This window comes from Chinchilla lanigera, unplaced genomic scaffold, assembly GCF_000276665.1.
Source record: "Chinchilla lanigera isolate Chin_1 unplaced genomic scaffold, ChiLan1.0 scaffold00006, whole genome shotgun sequence".
Classification (NCBI taxonomy): Eukaryota; Metazoa; Chordata; class Mammalia; order Rodentia; family Chinchillidae; genus Chinchilla; species Chinchilla lanigera.
Genome location: NW_004955407.1, coordinates 39,563,361 through 39,580,102, shown reverse-complemented (window position 1 = coordinate 39,580,102; position 16,742 = coordinate 39,563,361). Strand labels below are relative to the sequence as shown.

The following is a 16,742-nucleotide window of genomic DNA, read 5'->3' as shown; positions in this document are numbered from 1 at the left end:
GCCATCCCTCTGGCCCTTGTGGGCTGGAGCCTCCCCGGCTTGGGTGCCCTGTGGTGCTGAGGCTGTGTTCCCTACCCGTGTCACCAGGGCTTTGGCCCGTTGCTAGGAGCTCGTAAGCCAGCAGCTCCTGCAGGCTCCGTTCCCTCAGAAACTGGGTTTCGCTGGTGTCTGATGCAGTGAGGACCGCAATACTACGAAACTCAGCTGTCTGCACTGCTGGAGCTGACAAACACAGCCCTCCTATGAGCCGGGGGGAGTCAGTGTGGGGTTCAGAAGTGGGGCGTTTCCAGCCCGGCCCCCACAGCTGTCCTTTTGTTCTGAACAGGTATCTGGAGAGTCAGGTTCTCCCAGCCTAGGCTTCCTTTCAGCAGCCAGCCTGGGCCAAGGGAGCTGCGTCTGCGTCCTACAACCACCTGACCAGGCTTCCCCTACTTGGCTCCGAACACAGGTTTATTCTGTCACGGTTCTGGAGGCCGGAAGTCCGCGGTCCACCACACCACGCTGCACTGAAGCAGCTGTCAGGGCGGTGCTGCCTTCAGGCCTCCGCCCGCTCGGTCCCAGATGGTGGCTTTGTCCCCCAGCCCCTGCCTCTGCGGTCACGTAGCTCCCAGTAGTCGGGAGGAGTTGTAAAAGTGGGCTCCAAGTGGACTCTTTGTCTAGGAGGGTTTTTTTGTGGAACGGGGACTCAAACTCAGGACCTCGCCCTTGCCAGGCAGGCGCTCTGCCACTGAACTATCTCCCCAGCCCTATCTAGGAGGTTTTATACCAAAAAATGACCGAGGCTCAGACCCTCTGAGTCAGGCTGAGCTCAGCCTGCAGCACTAACGGCTCACTCACGCTAGAGACCGGCCCGTGAGGACTGGAGGCTCGTGGCGTGCGTGCGTCTGCCGGGCCTCTTAGCACCGTCCTGTCCAAGCCGTGCATCAGGAGAACAAAGTGAGAAGGAGAAAGGGTTTTCCAGACTGGTGGGAGTGGAGCTGTCACAGCGGCTGCCCAGCACCTTGTCTCACCTCGCTTGTTCTGTCCCTGCACTTCACCGTCCTCCTGGTTCTTGGTCACTGTGACCGCATGCTGCTTGTCTGACAAGGCCTGGTCACCCAGACTCCCGCCCGGGCCCAGGGCCTCCCCAGCTGTCCACTGTCCTTGGCCTCACTTGCCGACTATCACAGAGATGCTCGGTAAATGCCGTGAGACCAAGTGCTCAGGGCTGTGAGGCAGAGGCAGGGAGGTCTCTCCCAGGGGCACAGATGTGCAGCAAGCCCGAGCCCACCATGACAGTGCCAGGGCTTGGTCGTAGCCGGATGTGCTCGGAATCCGTCAGTTACCCCTGTCTGTGCAGTGGCCACAGATCAAGGGGTCCGGCGCCATCCCTGACAAAGGTGCTGATGCCTGGGTGGGCAGAGGGAGCCGACAGACAGTCACTGCTCTGGGCAGGAGGCCGAGACCTCAGACCGCGGGAGACAGTGAGGCCCTCAGAGCGTGCTTGTCTTCAGCCTCTCTGGTCGGGCTGCGTGTCTGTCACAGTATTCAGAGCCCCTGAAAGCACCTGCCCAGCCTGGACTCCAAGCTCCAGGAGGCGCCGCATACAACGTGAACAGCTGGATGAAATGCAGACTGAGGGATCTTTTTGTTTAGTTTTCGGTCTTTGTTTTTAAATCTTGGCGACTTTACCCTTTGGCGTTTACCTCCCCCCTTGCAATGAGAGTCAGCTTGTTGCTTCTGGTGCGGGATACGGTTACCCGCTTGAGAGGAGAAATATGAAGCTGGGCATGGTGGTGCGCACCTGTTGTTCTAGCACTCTGGAGGCTGAGGCAGGAAGGTTGCAGCCTGAGCTACATAGTGAGACCCTGTCTCATACAAGCCCTCCCAAATAAATAAACAGTTGATGGGTTGATACTTCTTTCTCTCTCTCTCTCTCTCTCTCTTTCTCTCTCCCCACCCGCTGAGCCTAGGGCAGGCTACCCCTGTACCTGCCACCATAAGGTGATAAAAGCTGTAGCCCTTGGAGGAGAAGGGAGGGGAGGAGAGGGATTTTTGTCTTAACACAAAGTTCTGATGAGCTAACTTCAAGCCCTGGACGAAAAGACAGTGTTGAATTTCAGAGGATTAGTATCCCGCTGATAAAATAGCAACAATGTTACCTTGCAGTGCAAGTTCTATGATTCTGTGAGACATACATTGTTATTATTCTCTCATTATTACCCCCACTGCCTGGGCAGTCCCTGGAAGTCCTCAGAGCCCATAGCGCTAAGCGATGCTCTCGGTGTGTGAGCTGACTGCTGGCAGTGCCCAGGAGGTTTCAGGATGGGGCCCATGGCAGGGAAGATCCAGCAGGATTAGAGGGCTGGGACTTCCAGCCCTAACCTCCGAGAGAAGGGGTCACAGCCCATAACAAAGCCTCTGCAAATCCACAGCACAAGCTCCGAGAGCTGTGGGTCCCTCACGCCTGGAGCTCCCTGGAGAGCAGCGCTCCGGAGAGGGCAGGAAGCTGAGCCCTTGTCTGCCCCTCACACTGGGCACCTTTTCACCCTTTGTGATACTGTGGATAAGGAACCTTCACCCTAAGAAGTGCTTCCCTGGGTTCTGCAGGCCTCGCCGGGTTACAGCTGCTTGGCAAACTGGAGGGCATGCCACCTGGGTGCTTAGTTGGCATGGAAGCGGGGACAGACTTGGAGACAGGCCTGCAGCCTGCAATCTGCAGCATCACTTGCGTGGTACCGGGAAACCCGACACATCGAGTGAGAGCAGAGCAGGAAAAGAGAAGTGAGGGTGTGTTTTTCCTCCAGGCATGCCACTGGGATGGAGTCAAGGGACTGTTGCAGCCCTTGCAAGGGAGGATAGATTGGAAGAGGAAATCAGAGGGCTAGGGACACTGGGGCCTGCTCCCTCTCCTGTCCTGCCACAGGGCTCCCATCACCTCATTTTAAAATTTAGTTGTGTGTGTGTGTGTGTGCACGTGCGCGTGTGCTTGAAGAACACTGTGTAGCCCAGGCTGGCCCTGAACTCGTGGCGATCCTCCTGCCTCAGCCTCCAGAGTGACAGGCTTCTTCATTTCATTCTTCTGTATTCCAAGGTCTGTGAAAGATAAGTGGGGTGCTGGGATACATCCTCACCCCACAGCCACTTCCTGGCTGCGCCAGCGTCGTGAAATGGGGTGTGGTTTCCCAGATACTCATCGGCCTCCCGCTAATGTCCGGCCAGCTGCAGCTCTGACCCGAAGCCCAGCCGAGTTTCTGTGTCCTCTCCGTCTCCGTTCCCTGTAATTTGGGCTCCCCACGCCCTCTCCGGACACGCCTGTGGGGTGGTCTCTCCTGGAGGCAGGTGCATGCTACCCACATGCCTGTGCTCCACTGCAGCTGGGCCCACTGAGTCTCCTGCAGGGCCAGGACCCATCACAGAGGCCCAGGCTGCCTTGCCTGACACGGTTCTGTGGACACAGCCTCAGCTCCCACCAACCTCGGACTGAAAATATTCCAGAAAGGTTGCATCGTAATGGCACCGGCCCTGAGCAGCCTTTTTATTCTGGTTCTTATTTCCTAAGCAATAGGGTGCGGCAGCCGACGCAGACGTGATCCAGCCGCCTCCCACAAAATGAACAGTGGGTGTCTCACTTAGGAACCTTAGGTCCTGAAGTCAGAACTTCCTGAATAGGATTAGCGTCCTTCTGAAAGGCCCGGGGGAGCTCCCTGTCCCTTTACCAGGTGAGGACAGGGCCGGACGGTACCACCTGTGACCCAACAAGCCCTCAGACACTGCCCTTGGCTGTACCCTCATCCCGGGCCTGCAGCCTCCAGGACTGTGGAGAGCACATCCGTGTGGTTCGCCGGCCATGGGTCCATCCGCTTTGTTACAGCGGGGTCGAGTGACTGAGACACGGCCACCCCTCAAGGCCCCGTAGTTACCAGCAAGAGTAGCTGACAGCGAATCTCAAGCATCAACACCTGGGGAGGGGACTGAGCTTCGAGGGCGCTCGCCTCCCCCAAGGCCTGAGCCACGGATGAGCTCAGAGCCCACTGGGCTCATGGAGGCAGGCAGGAGCCCTAGGGAAGTGGATCTACCCTTCCCCCACCCTTTCCTGCCCACCAGGAGGGAGCTACTTTATCCCATGATGCTTTGCTGCACCACAGGCCATAGCCATGAAACCAGCCGACCATGGACTGAAACCACAAGCCCTAGATAAACCCTCCCTCCCCCAAGTCGTTTATCTCAAGTATTTTGTTACACAGCTGAAATACCGACAGTCCTCTGAGAACTGGAGAACGTATGCACAGCACATGGCCCACGGTCTTCCTCCCTGCCGCTGCCCTTCTCCACCCCGGTCTAGCGGGGCATGCAGGGGGCAGGTGGAGCACACACACTGACCTAGTCCGTGCTTGTGCAGCGGGGAGGCACCGCAGCGCTGTTATCTGCACTCATCCCGTGTCCCCACAGTGAGTGGCGTCTTGTACACGGGTGTGTGCTCCATGAAGGTGGGGTCACCCTCCTCTCAGCTGCTCGCCAGGCATCTTGTAACCGTGCAGGCTTTGACAAAATCCTTCCTCATACAGTAATTGTCTGAGCTGGGAAGAGCCGTGTTACTCATTGTTGCCGGGGCCCAGATAGTATTTTTAGCCTGTGTTCGAATTGGCTCCTTGCTTGTCTTCCACCCCTGCGAGCGCATGAAATCTCTGCGTTCCACATCCAGCTCCTCTGGCACTGCCAGAGAGCTCGGGATACAGGAGGTCTCAGTCCCTCCAAGCTGCGGTAGGTAGAGGGAGATTGTTTTCACGGCGCATCTCCATGAACGCGTGTTCATTTTAAGGGCAGCGAGGGACAGTCTCTGACACGCCTGTCACAGCCCACGTTTGACTCATTAGCCCTGTGCAGGGGCGGAGGGCTGTGCAGGCTCTGAGCTCAAATGAGAGCTCCTGGGTTGCCCTGTCTGGAGGTCATGGCCCCAAGGACTGGGCCTGATAAAAGACCTGTGGCTCCGGGGCCACAGCACACACTTAGGGCTGGCAGCAGATCTGTCCCTGCCAGGAGGCCGTGGTTCTGTGGAGCGGACGGAGCCGGAGGCCTTGGCTCCAGTCTCTTGCTGTCAGCTGAGGAGCCCGCAAAGCTTCGAGAATGGGCAGGACAGGGCTGTCCTCTGTGGCCCTTCCACAGCTCGGCACCTCTCTGCAGCCACAGGTTCAGGGCCACGGGTCCCCAGGTCATAGCGTAGAACGTTCTCCATCCTGCAGTGTGGTTTCTGTCCCCCCTCCTCCCTGAACTTTATAGCACAGGCAGTGGTTCTGCACTGTGTTACCACCAGCCTCGGGCTCCACATCCTGGGCTGCATTTGCACAAGGGCACCAGCAGGGCTAGTGTAAGGGCACAGATGGCAGCTCCTCTCCGGGAGGAAGCAGAGTGATGAGACCATTAGTGAGCTCCTGTCAGGACGGGTGGTCCAAGGAGGAGATCCTGGGCTGAGGTGAGAAACTGCAGGTTCTCCAACACTGGTCTGTGTGTGTAAGGAACACCAGAGCCCGTTGCATTAGCTTTCTCGTCGCTGGGACACAATCATTGGCACAATGATACGCGCAGCTCAAAGGAGGAGCGATTTCATCGGCCCACGGATTCAGTCCATCGTCCGCTGCTGCAAGGCCGGGACATCATGGCGGACGGGGGTGGTGCGGCAGAGCTGCTCAGTTCACCGGGACTGGGAAGCAGAGCTAGGGACAGTGCCAGAGAGGAAGGGTGTAGGGACCAGACCCAGATCCCAGGACCATTCCCAGGCACACAGAGAAGTGTGCTCCATCAATCCCTGGGGCCGATTCTGAAGCCAATCAAGTGGAAATGCCACCCTAACTGGCGTGTGACACTTTCCAGGGCTGGTCACTTGCAGCAGGTGTTAGCAATCCTGTCTCCAGGCGAGGAGTCCTGTGGGGCTTCTCTCCCCCTCTTGACGTCCTGAACAAAGAACTGGGCAGGGCGCAGAGGAAAGACCCACTTTTACTGAAGGTAGAGAAGAAGTGGTGACAGCGGGCCAGCGAGACGGCTCATAGCAGCCTGAGAACAGGGCCAAGGGATCTTCTGTATCCAAAATCCTAGCGTCCTCACCCTCTCATGCCGGTGAGGTGTTGGATGGTCGTCCTATGGAAGGCTCACTTGGGCTCACACCCTGTGCAAGCTGTCCAATCAAAAAGCTCGATTGCCTTCCTGCTGTGTGTAGATGAAGAAGCAGAAGCGTCTTGATTGGCTGTGCCCGTATGCAAATGAAGGATTGGAAAGAGCGTCTTCTGACTGGTCCTGCCTAGAGCACCAGATTCCAATGAAGGGTTGAAAATAGCGCGTTTGTGATTGGTCCAGAGCAGCACCTTTGTGGCTGGCTGTGTGTGCAGGGACGGTGCCGCCGCGTTGGGAGTGCCCCTCCCATCCCCTGGCATGGGCCCTGTGCTGTGAGGCAGGGGGGTGGAGAAGGAGTGCGGTGTGGAAGCCGTGAAGGTGGTTCTTCCGTCCGTAGAGCACGTGGCGAGGTCAGCTCTGCCGGTGCTGTGTGCTGAGTTGTGTCCCTAAAGGGTTCAATCCCTAGTCCTGAAAAAATCCTGAGGCTGAGCATCTAGACCACTCAGATGCTGACCTCCCTCCCCTCCCCGGGCAGGGCATGGGTGGGGGGTTGGGGGCATTGGAACCAGTGCCTTTCTTTTCTCCTCCTTCCTTTCTCATTCCTTCCTTCCCTCCCTTCTCTTCTTCCTTCCTTCCTTCCTTCCTTCCTTCCTTCCTTCCTTCCTTCCTTCCTCCCTTCCTCCCTTCCTTCCTCCCTTCCTTCCTTCCTTCCTCCTGCCCTCCCTCCTTCCCTTCCTCCCTCTCTTTTTTGAGACAGGGTGTTGCTATGTAGCCCAGGCTGGCCTCAAACTCACAGTGATCCTCCTGCCTCAGCCTCCTGAGTGCTGGGATTCCAGGCAGTCTGTCTCACTTTGGAGCAGGGCCCTGTCCTTGGAGGCCTGGGCCTTCATCATGGATTGCTATGTCCCTGCTGCGAGCCTGAGCGGTCTCCTCGGCTTTTTCCTCTCTCGGCTTCTACCCCACTGGATTCACGTGTCCGTGTCCTCACCTCAGCTTTCTGCTTCCTCTTATGGCTGCCCCTCCCGTGCCCTGCCCTGCGGGAGTGCCTAGCTCGCTCTGCTCACCTCGGTCCTCACTACATCCGGCCAGGGGTTTTGCTAGCCCCCACCCCTCGGACCTGGCTTCCCGCGTGGTCTGGCCTTGGGCATCAGGGACGTCCATGCGCTGAGACCTGCTGGCTCGGCTCACTGAGCCCTCTGGTGTATGCAGGGCCTCAGATGCCCAGGCTGACAAGCCCACGCTGCAGGACACGGTGTGCACGTGCGCTGTGTGTGTGTGTTGGTCTGTGATTTTCCCGCAGTGAGCGGTTCCTCCCCGCTGTTGGTGCTTCCCACATTTTCTTGGGCCCGATGGTGCGTCATGCTAGGTAGGCGTCTCCCCTTGCCAGGAGAATCCGGCAAGTCCTAAGTCCATCCCAGTGGGCTTCTGTCTAAGTGAAGTGAGCATGTGTGGTATCTACACGCAGTGGAGTACTACTCTGCCACAAAAAGGATAAGCTCGAGTCATTTGTAGGAAAATGGATGCACCTCGCAACCATCATGAAACAAATTAGACACATGAGCTTAAACATCATGCAGTTTCTCTCACATGGAAAAGCCAAGGTATAAGTAAATGAAAGAGAGGTAACAGGAAGCAGGGAGGTACATCCTTTTGCAGAAGGGAAGGGACCAAGAGAGGGAGGGAGGGGGAGGGGATCCCCACGACGCGTGTGGTCCACTGTGGACTGCAAACATGGACCAGTCAAAAAAGTGAAGGACATGTGAGTGAGGGAAAGTCTTGGTCCGGGAATTTTCTGATGATCATGTTTGGGTGTGGACAATCCACCCAGCAATGCAAACCAGGAGGTGCTGATGAGGGGCTATAAAAGTGGCTGCTTTTTTCCCCAGCGCTGAGGAATGAACCCACTGCACTACATCCCCAGCCCCTTCTTACGATCCTCCTGCCTCAGCCTCCCAGAGTGCGGGGATGGAGGACTGGGCCACCTCGCCAGGCTGAACGCTGATTCTTGCACGCGGAGAGCTCGCCCATGGTGCCCACTGCGCACGTTCTGTAGCGCAGTCTCTTAAGAACTGTGCCACCTGGGCTGAGCTTGTGCCAGGCTTGCCACTGTGGAGGCACAGCACACTCCCCTCCACCTGGGGCGCAGGGAGCTGGCAGTTAGCGGGGTGGGGGAGGCCTGTGTATGTGACGAAACTAGGAGGTGTTTTGTTTAGTTTCGTTTCGTTTCAATGAGACAGGGTCTTGATATAATGCAGGCCGGCCTTGAACTCACTATGTAGCCTAGGCTGGCCTCCAGCTTGCAGTTAGCCTCTGCCACAGCCTCTGGATTGCTGGGATTACAGGTGTGCATCACCATGCCCAGCCCTCGCTTGATTTTAAAGGATAGCAAGGTGAATGGAGAAGGCAGAAGCTTGGTCCTCACCCAGCCTCGTAGGGAGGACAGCCTGAGGCTGCTGGCTGGGGATTCTTTCCCAGCGCTTCAGGCTGGTCACGAAGCAAGCACAACCCCAAGCAGCGTGGAGCCCAAGTTGCTCGACTTGGAGGCCCAGGTGGACTGTTGGTTGCAGTGTGAGTCAGAGGCTCCACATTCCAGCGCTGCTGCTCCCCTCAGACATGGGCCCCGCCCTTGGTGTCCTGACCTTGCTCAACCTCAGGACTTGGAGGTGCTGCCAACCCCGAGTGGCCCCTGGGCCATGGTCTCTGCTGAAATCGGGAGAGAAAGGGTGAACTGTGGACTTGCACCGCAAGGAGGGCCTCCAGGAGTTCCCTTTCCCTTCCCACTTTCTCAGAGCAGCTATGTGCAAGGGTCCTGGGGTAGCCTGTGCACTTTGGTATCAGTGTGGGCACAGATGCAGCCTGGTGCACCTGCCCACCCTGCCCAGCAGAGGCTTTGGAGGAAGGGCGGAGGGGACACGGGTGCTTGAGCATGGCCAGCTCTTGATGGCTGGCACCAGCATCCGGACACAGTGCAGCACGAGCCCCGTGCTGTGCGTTTGGCTCCAGCCCCGCAGCTCTGCAGGGAGATGGCTCTTGTGCAGGCCGATAGGCTGCACTGTTTTCCCAGCATCCCTGCAGCAGCCGCATGCTGGGTCCTGGTTGCTCAGCACAGGAGGACAGGGCTGCGGAAACTCACTCAGAAGCAGACGTGGTCTGCTCTGCAAGTCTCATGAGTCACTGCTGCCCTTAGGGGTCAGAAGTGGCCCCGTTCAGATCAGAATGTCCCGAAGGCTGAGTCCGCGGCTTTAACCCGAAGAGCTGGGGCTGGCGGGAGGGCCTTTGGTCACGGAGGCAAGGTGAACAGCCCTCCTCCGCCCCACGCCTCTGCCAGGATGCGCTGAGCTGCCACAGGCCCAAAAGCAACAGGGCCAACTGACCCTGGACAGAACACGCCCAAACTGGGAGCCAGACCAACTTTTCTGTTTAAATTGATCCTGCCGGGTAATTGTTACAGTAACAGGAAGCTGACGAACACCCTCATGGATGTGTGGCCTAAAAAAAAAAAAAACCAAGAGGAGTTAGAGGTGCTTACTTTCCGTGCAGAGCTTCATTTTGTTAGGGGACACCTCAAACCTGACCTGGTTCCCCAAAGGCTCCAGACAGGACTCCATGACCCCCACCAGCAGCCGGTGACTTCTGGCTGCTCTGGACCCTTCTGCCTCCATACTGGCAGCCTCCATGACCTCACGCCCGGCTCTCCCAGCTGCTCTGTGATGGGCCCTAAATAAAGCTGGAGCCAGGCATTTCCTCCAGAGCGCCTTGGAGACAGGGCCTCCATGCCCACTTCTGCTTAAACCTGGCCTGCTGCGGGGAGGGGATTGTTCTTTAAATTTAATTTTTAAAACAGTGAGGCAGGAATTAGACACTGGCAACTCCTCGCGCAGGCTTATTTGAAGGGCGATGGACTCTTGAATGACAGTGTTATTCAAAACCTGTCCCAGTGAAAAGAATATTTGGTTTCCCAGAGGCTGCGGTGGAGAGGGAAGACTTCTGGGAAACCAAAGTGGGTTTAAGCATCTCCAGCTCAAACAGGCAAGGAATCGAGTTCCAGGGCCGCCAGGGAGGGTGGCTGGTGCCCGAGGAGGGTTTCCCACCATCCTGCACCCAGGGGACAGGGACCCTTTGCAGGACTGTGGATTCCTGGGAAAGAGAGGCAGTGTCAAGCCAGGATATTAGACCCTGGGGAATGCGCCTTGGCCAAGTGGAACTCATTTTAAGGTTCTGAAGTCATCGCTGGAGTAATGTGCCCTGTCTCCAAGGCGCTCTGGAGGAAATGCCTGGCTCCAGCTTTATTTAGGTCACATCACAGAGCGGCTGTGAGCGCCAGGTGTGAGGTCACCGGCCGGCCCCACCAAGGGCAGGGTTATCACCAGACAGGGGGCCACTTAGTGGCGAACGAGCCGCCCCAGCCGGGCGACCGCCCTTGGACTGATCCGTGCTGATTTTTCTTACCCGCCCTGCACAGGCTGACAGGGAAGCAGCTGATTGCCCTCTTCCTCACTGGACAACGGGCAGATGGGGCTGACCTGTCTGAAGGCATCAAGTGACTTCTGCACAGGCACCGTGGCCCGTTTTTCTGCTCCAGACAGAGCAGAAAATGGCAAGAATCTGCACTGGGAACCTGCGTCTCTACCCATCTACTCACTGCTCACTGGGCAAAATATCAAGTAAAACTTTTGTCCCTTCTGTATTGCTCTTTTCTTTTCCTCTTTTTTCCCCATAGCAAGCATACTCGAAACCAGTCTCTCTCAGATATCAGTAGGCACAGGGAAGCCCTGGAGCTCCCACAAGACCTCGAGTCCTGCCCCAGCAGCAGGGTGCAGCACCTGTCAGGTGAGCCTGCTGTCCCCGGGCCAGAGGCACCCGGAGGAGCCAGATGTCTGCGGTGGCTCCTGCTGTGCTGTCTGGGTGCTGGGGACACGTCCCACAGACTACACCGGTCAGCGCGGAGCCGTAGCCTCCCTGGCCCTGTGCCACAGGAATGTAGACGTGCCATGAGATCATACTGCAAGATGCCAAGGAGTCACTGTTGTTTAAAGGCTTGAAATCTCCAAATCCTTCCCAGGAATCAGCAGGCAAATCCACCAAGTGTGCTGCGGCTTGACGGCTGCCTCCCAGGAGCAGGTGGAGGTGACAATGTATGTCCAGGTGTGCCCTGCGTGAGGCGACACCACCCAGGCACCTGGAGCTGCACCGCTGAGAAGGCAGCAGCCGGGACTCCGGTCCTGAGCCTGGTTTTAGAGGCTGCTTCTGTGTGAAAGACAGACTCCTGGCAGTGCTTCTCTATGTGGAAATTTAGTGACAAGTTTTGTGCTAACTCTGAACGAATGAGGACTTGCTGCTGAATTAAAGCTGTGTGTTGTGGGTTTCCACTTGATTGCCCTGTCTTTCCATCACTGAATAAATAATCTTTGTCCTGGGGTGATGTCAGTCACCCCTCAGAGTCCTTTCGTGGTGTGATTTTATCTCTCTGAGGGCCTATGCCTGCAGATAGGGGACACAGAGGCAGCGGTGGGGCTGGTGGCTCTCAGCCACGTAGTTGAGGCCCTGAGCCAGGAGCAGGAGCAAGACCGAAGCATCCCCACTGCTGTCAGGCTAAGACCTCTGTGGTGGGTTAACTAATGGTCAACTGGAACACCCTGCTGACCCAAGTCAGCATGGCGCTGGGTGTGGACAACCCACTTAAGGAGTGTTGCCAACAGCATAGAAGAACTGGACGGGGAGATGGTGCGCTGTTGATTCTCCTGGAGAAGCTTGTTGTGCTGGCTTTCTTGGTATGAACTCAGCTGTTCCCATCACTGGAGGAGCTTGGGTCCTCGTTGTTGCTGAGGATGGCTGCGGTTCTCTCTGGGGAGCTCTGGTCCTTACCTTGAGCATTGTTTCCTGGCTCCAGTGAGGTTCCCTCAGCGGCTGGCACAGACTTTCTAGCTTCCACCACTGACCTTTGGGCCTTCCCAGCGCAGATCCTTGATAAAGACTTGCATGAGACATTGCCGTGGGCTCTTGGCCTCCAGCTGTACTCGTGGGGCATTGCCATGGGATCCAGGCCCTCAGCTGGATTGGGGTCCCTAGTGTGTGGACAGACCTCTTGCACACTTCTGTATTTGACTCTTTGGGCAAATATTATAAAATAATCCTATAAATTACGTGTCCTTTGTTAAACCCATTTTCTTGCAAACCCTGACGACAGCAACCTCCCCCCTGTCTCACCCCAGCAGGCGAGCTGCAAACCACAGGCGAAGAGGAGGCACGCCTTCAGCTAGCTTCTCATGTTGAAAGAAAAGAAAAATATAAAGAAGTAAAACAAATAATCCTTAATGTTTACACCTGTCGTTAACAGCAAACGTGCCCGGGTGTCTACGGATTGGCAGGAGAGACTAGAAAATGAAGTCCACTCGGGCTGGCTCACACATTTCTTTCTTCCGCTTGGGGATTTGCAGGAGTCCCGCCTGCCCCCGTGTGCTTAGATAGTGAAGGTGATCGTGAGTCAGGACCTGTCTACTAGATGGGATCCAGAAGCAGCCAGCAGATTAGCAAAGTAGCTTCTGGGTGTGTCTGTGGGGTGTTTTCAGAGGTGATTGGCTTCAGGATGATTGGCTCCAGACATGACTGGCACGCAGGCCAGCCAACTGAGGGGGAGACTTGCCCTGACTGTGGGTGGCACCGTCCCATGGGCTTACAGCCGGGTGCTGAGGGCCTTTGAGCCGTCTGAAGCGGCTCACGTGCAGAGTTCTCCTTCCCGTTCAGGCCACCCTGTGTGCACCCAAGGCCTTGGCCTGTGCATGGCCAGCCTTCATGGAACTTCAAGCCCAGGCTGTTGTTCCAGCTCCTTGCGGTTGACTTAAATACCCCTGCAGCCGGCAACTCTTTACCCCGTGGGAGCTCCTGCTGCCGGCTATCCATAGGACAGAAGCCCACCAGAAGGACATTCCAGCCATCATCCTGTTCCAGTTTCTGGATTTCTACCAAATAATATGCATTGCATCTGCGCCGCAGACCCTCCAACCCCTGCAGTCACTCTGGTCCTTTCTGGGCAGCTGTCCCTGATGTAGGCACGAGGAACGCTCTGCCCTGCCTCTGTATCCTCTGTGTGCCTCTCCTGGTAGGTGTCAGTCAGGGTCCGGGAAGACCAGCCTCTGGCTGGTGTTAGCCCATTGGAGGAAAGCTTTGGAGTGGGCGTGGCCAGATGGGCAGAGGGGCGAGGCCTTGCCCTGGCTCGAGCAGGCTACAGCACCTACAGGGACTTGCTTCCTTGGGGTGATGAGCTGGGGGAGAGGAGGGTTGAGAGACCGGGGCGAGCAGAGGCCTTGGAATTGGGTTGATGAGGAGAGTGACCTCGGTGTCACCAGAGCAGGAAGTCAAGTTAGGGCACCCAGGCCCCTGGCCTTCCTCAGGCTCTGAGTTCCGGTTGCAGGGGGCAAGAGGGTCTCCTCCCTGCAGAACCTTGGGCAAGAGGGCAAAGCCACAGGTGGTGCCCGCTGGAGTTCCATCTGCAGTCAGGGCAGCCTGGAGCGTACTCACAGCTCTGGTGGGGAGGGTCAGGGAGGGAGAGGGTGCGGGAGGTGCCAGGGGGTGGCCTGGCCTCCTAGAGCCTCGCTGTCCACTTTGTCCTCCTTCCTTCCCTCCCTCCCTTCCTCTCCTCACTCCTCTTCCTTTTTTCTCTCCCCTTCTCTACTTCTTCCCAGAAAGGGCACTACATTTCCAAGAGCAAAAACTGCAAAGCCCATTTTATTCTATAAGAACTGAATTAGTTTGCATGTGGCTTGGCAAGGTTTCAGGTCTGGAAGCTCCCAGAAGGTGCTGCTGGACGCGTCATTGGCCAGAGTGGAGGTGGTGGCTGCACGGTTACAGCCTGGTCCAAGCCCTGAGGTGTGGCACAGCCAGGACAGGTGGGCTTGGAGGGTCCTGCCTCCTCGGCCAGGCCTCATCTCCCTCTATACTTGGAGTGCTCCCTTTCCTTCGGGGGCGGAAATTCTCCACCACTCCAGCAGCCAGCGAGACATTCCAGGCTGCTCGCTGCATTTGGGCTTCCTCATCTGTCTGCCTGTTATTTATACAAGCCCAACCGCAGAGCGCTCTGGGTAAACATTGCCCATTTACCGCACAAACACCAGCACTGGCCCGGGCGCTGGCATCTCCAGCACGGTGTGATGGACTCTTCCTTTGCACACTTTGAGGCTTTGGAATGGCTTTGTTTTCCTAACATCACTGCAAATGTATTCCTTTAACCAAAACTTCCTAACCTTTGGAAAGTGGAAAAGAACATCCTTGTCTGGAAGGAAAGGTCATGGCTTAAGAACGCGTAACCAAATCCTCCCGCACAGCTGAGGCGTCCTGCTGGCCTCCTGCAGGGGCCTGGCCTCCCTTCCGGGTCTCTGCATCCTGTTACCTTGGTGACAGATGTTTACATTCTGGGCCAAGATTTTCCCAGAGAGTCTCCTGGCCCCTCAGAAAGTCTCCGGATAGTGCCAGCCCTGAGCCCTGGTTCTCTCAAAGCCCAGAAAGTCAGAGTGGGCTGGACAGGCAAGGGGAAACTCTGGTTTTTGAGTGAGTTGTCATCTTTATAGCAAGCGTCCTTTCTCAGTCAATGGTTTGTAGAGTGCTTAAGAATTGCAGCTGGGCATGGTGGCACACATCTATAATCCAAGCACCTGGGAGGCTGAGGCAGGAAGATCACTGAAAATTCAAGACTAGCCTGAGCTACATGGTGAGTTAGTTCAAGGCTAATCTGAACTACAAAGTGAGACCCTGTCTCAAAACACCAAAAAAAAAAAAAAAAAAAGCAATTTTGTATACATGGCAACATAACATATAAATATATCTCCAAGCCCAAGGCACCGGGGCATCACTGCTCAGCTGGGAAGGACTCCTGTCACTCTTGGATTCCTTCAGCAGAAAGTAGATGAGAGGAGCTGCCAACGTGCCTGTGCCCATTCCTGACCTCCCCGGGAAAGGATGTGCAGCCAGGGTGAGCCGTCCCCACCAATGGAAGCATCGTCATGGCGTCGGTTGTCCTGCTGGAATTTCTGCTTCCCAAGGACGAGTTGCATGCGGGGAGGAGGAGAGGAAAAGCCGGCCGGGGGGACTCTGTTCTTCATGCTTGTCTCTGAGGGTCCACCACAGGCCGATGCCATGCACTAAGAAGTCCTGAGGTCATTGAGTGAGAGGCTCAGGTGTCCGCTGTGCGAGAGCCCTCTGGTCCCCGACTGCAGGTGGCGACCAAGGCCAGGTGTCTAAGCAGGCTACTCAGGAAGTGGTGATTTAGGTTGGACCGGGACCCGTGGTGTCCCTGGGGCCATGGAAGCCAGGGCATCCTGACCACCTGGCCCCTGACAACTGCGCCTCCCTCCTCGGGCTGACAGTGTGTCCTGCTGCCGCTGAAGCCATCGCCTGTGGAGCACCCTGCCCTGCTCCAAGGCTGGCGCCTAGGTGAGGTTGGAGGGACGCTGCTGGGGGCAGACAGTCCTGCAGGTCACCGTGTCACAGCTGTCCCCACCACTGTGCACTGGCCGAGGCACCCCAGGCTGCTCAGCTCTGGTTATCTGACCTGAATTCCTCCTGCTGAAACTTAAGTCACGCTCTTCTGAGAGACACGGAGGCCCTCCCCTTCCCCTGGGAGGCCCGGCACCGGCCCACAGGCACTGCCAGAGACTGGGCTGCCTTAGCTGCGCTCCTCCTTGTAGCCCACTTAGAGAGGGGCACAGCCCTCAGATGCCCCGTGGTCCTGGGGGTGCGCCTGGAAGAGTGCAGGGATGCAGTGGTGCATGCATTTTGGATCCAGCATCCATCAGTTCCTGGTGAACCGAGCTCCTGGCCCCGGAGCCGTTGCCGGCCTGGATTTCCTGTGAGTTACGATGTTGTTTCCTGTCCGTCTTCCTCATCCCACCCTGTGATGTCCTGAAGCTGCTGTCACACAGTACCATGAGCCAGGCCTTGAATGACAGCTCTGCAAGGCGGAAGTTCTAAGCTGAGGTGTTGGCAGGCCCGCCCCCTCTGAAGGTGCCAGGAAGGGTCCTCCAGTCCTGGTTTCTGCCAGCTACCAGCTGCTCACCTGTCTCTGCTGCTCTGCCTCAGGGCCCGTCCTCTGGGTCCCTGTGTGCACTTCCTCCTCAGGGTGAGGACACCGGTTCTATCCGACGTGGGCACGCCCTGCTCCACCGCCTCATCTTGGCTTGATTTCGTCCTCAGATGCTCGTCTTCAAAGACATTCACAGGACGCCACTTTCTGGGGGCCACACTCTAGCCACCAAGGGCAGTAAGGCTGGGGCTCAGCGGGGTCAGGCCTGGTGGCCCACGGAAGGGGCACTGAACGCTTGCGGAGGGACTTGGCCGACAGGCATTGCGCCGCTTTGCAGACAGATGGCCTGTGGAAGAACCCCTTCTCCCCCATCTTTTCAGGGTACATTGGATTCTTCTCAAGTGTGGATTTGTGTTTGTCATCCTGGGCCCACGCCTCCCCTCCACTTCCTGTTTTCTGCCCTGTAGCTGAGCTGTCTCTGGAGTTGAAACCACGGGGCTGGTAGACGGGAGAGGCTGCTTTCTTCTCACAGCGAGGAGCCTGGGGGAAGCACAGGTGTGAGGCTCCTCCTGCGCTCCGGTCCCGCGCGCCCACCCAAGGAAGCCTGCACTCAGCAAATGTGGCGCGACACCTTCCCCAC

At 57.1% G+C, this 16,742-nt stretch overlaps 1 long non-coding RNA gene across 1 annotated transcript; it reads left to right on the top strand.

Moving 5' to 3' along the window:
* Positions 1-4,639: 4,639 nt before the first annotated feature.
* On the top strand, positions 4,640-11,530 carry LOC106146788. The gene is made up of 2 exons (XR_001231351.1): positions 4,640-4,743; positions 10,550-11,530. It is a non-coding gene; the product is annotated as an uncharacterized LOC106146788 (long non-coding RNA).
* The last annotated feature ends 5,212 nt before the right edge of the window (positions 11,531-16,742 follow it).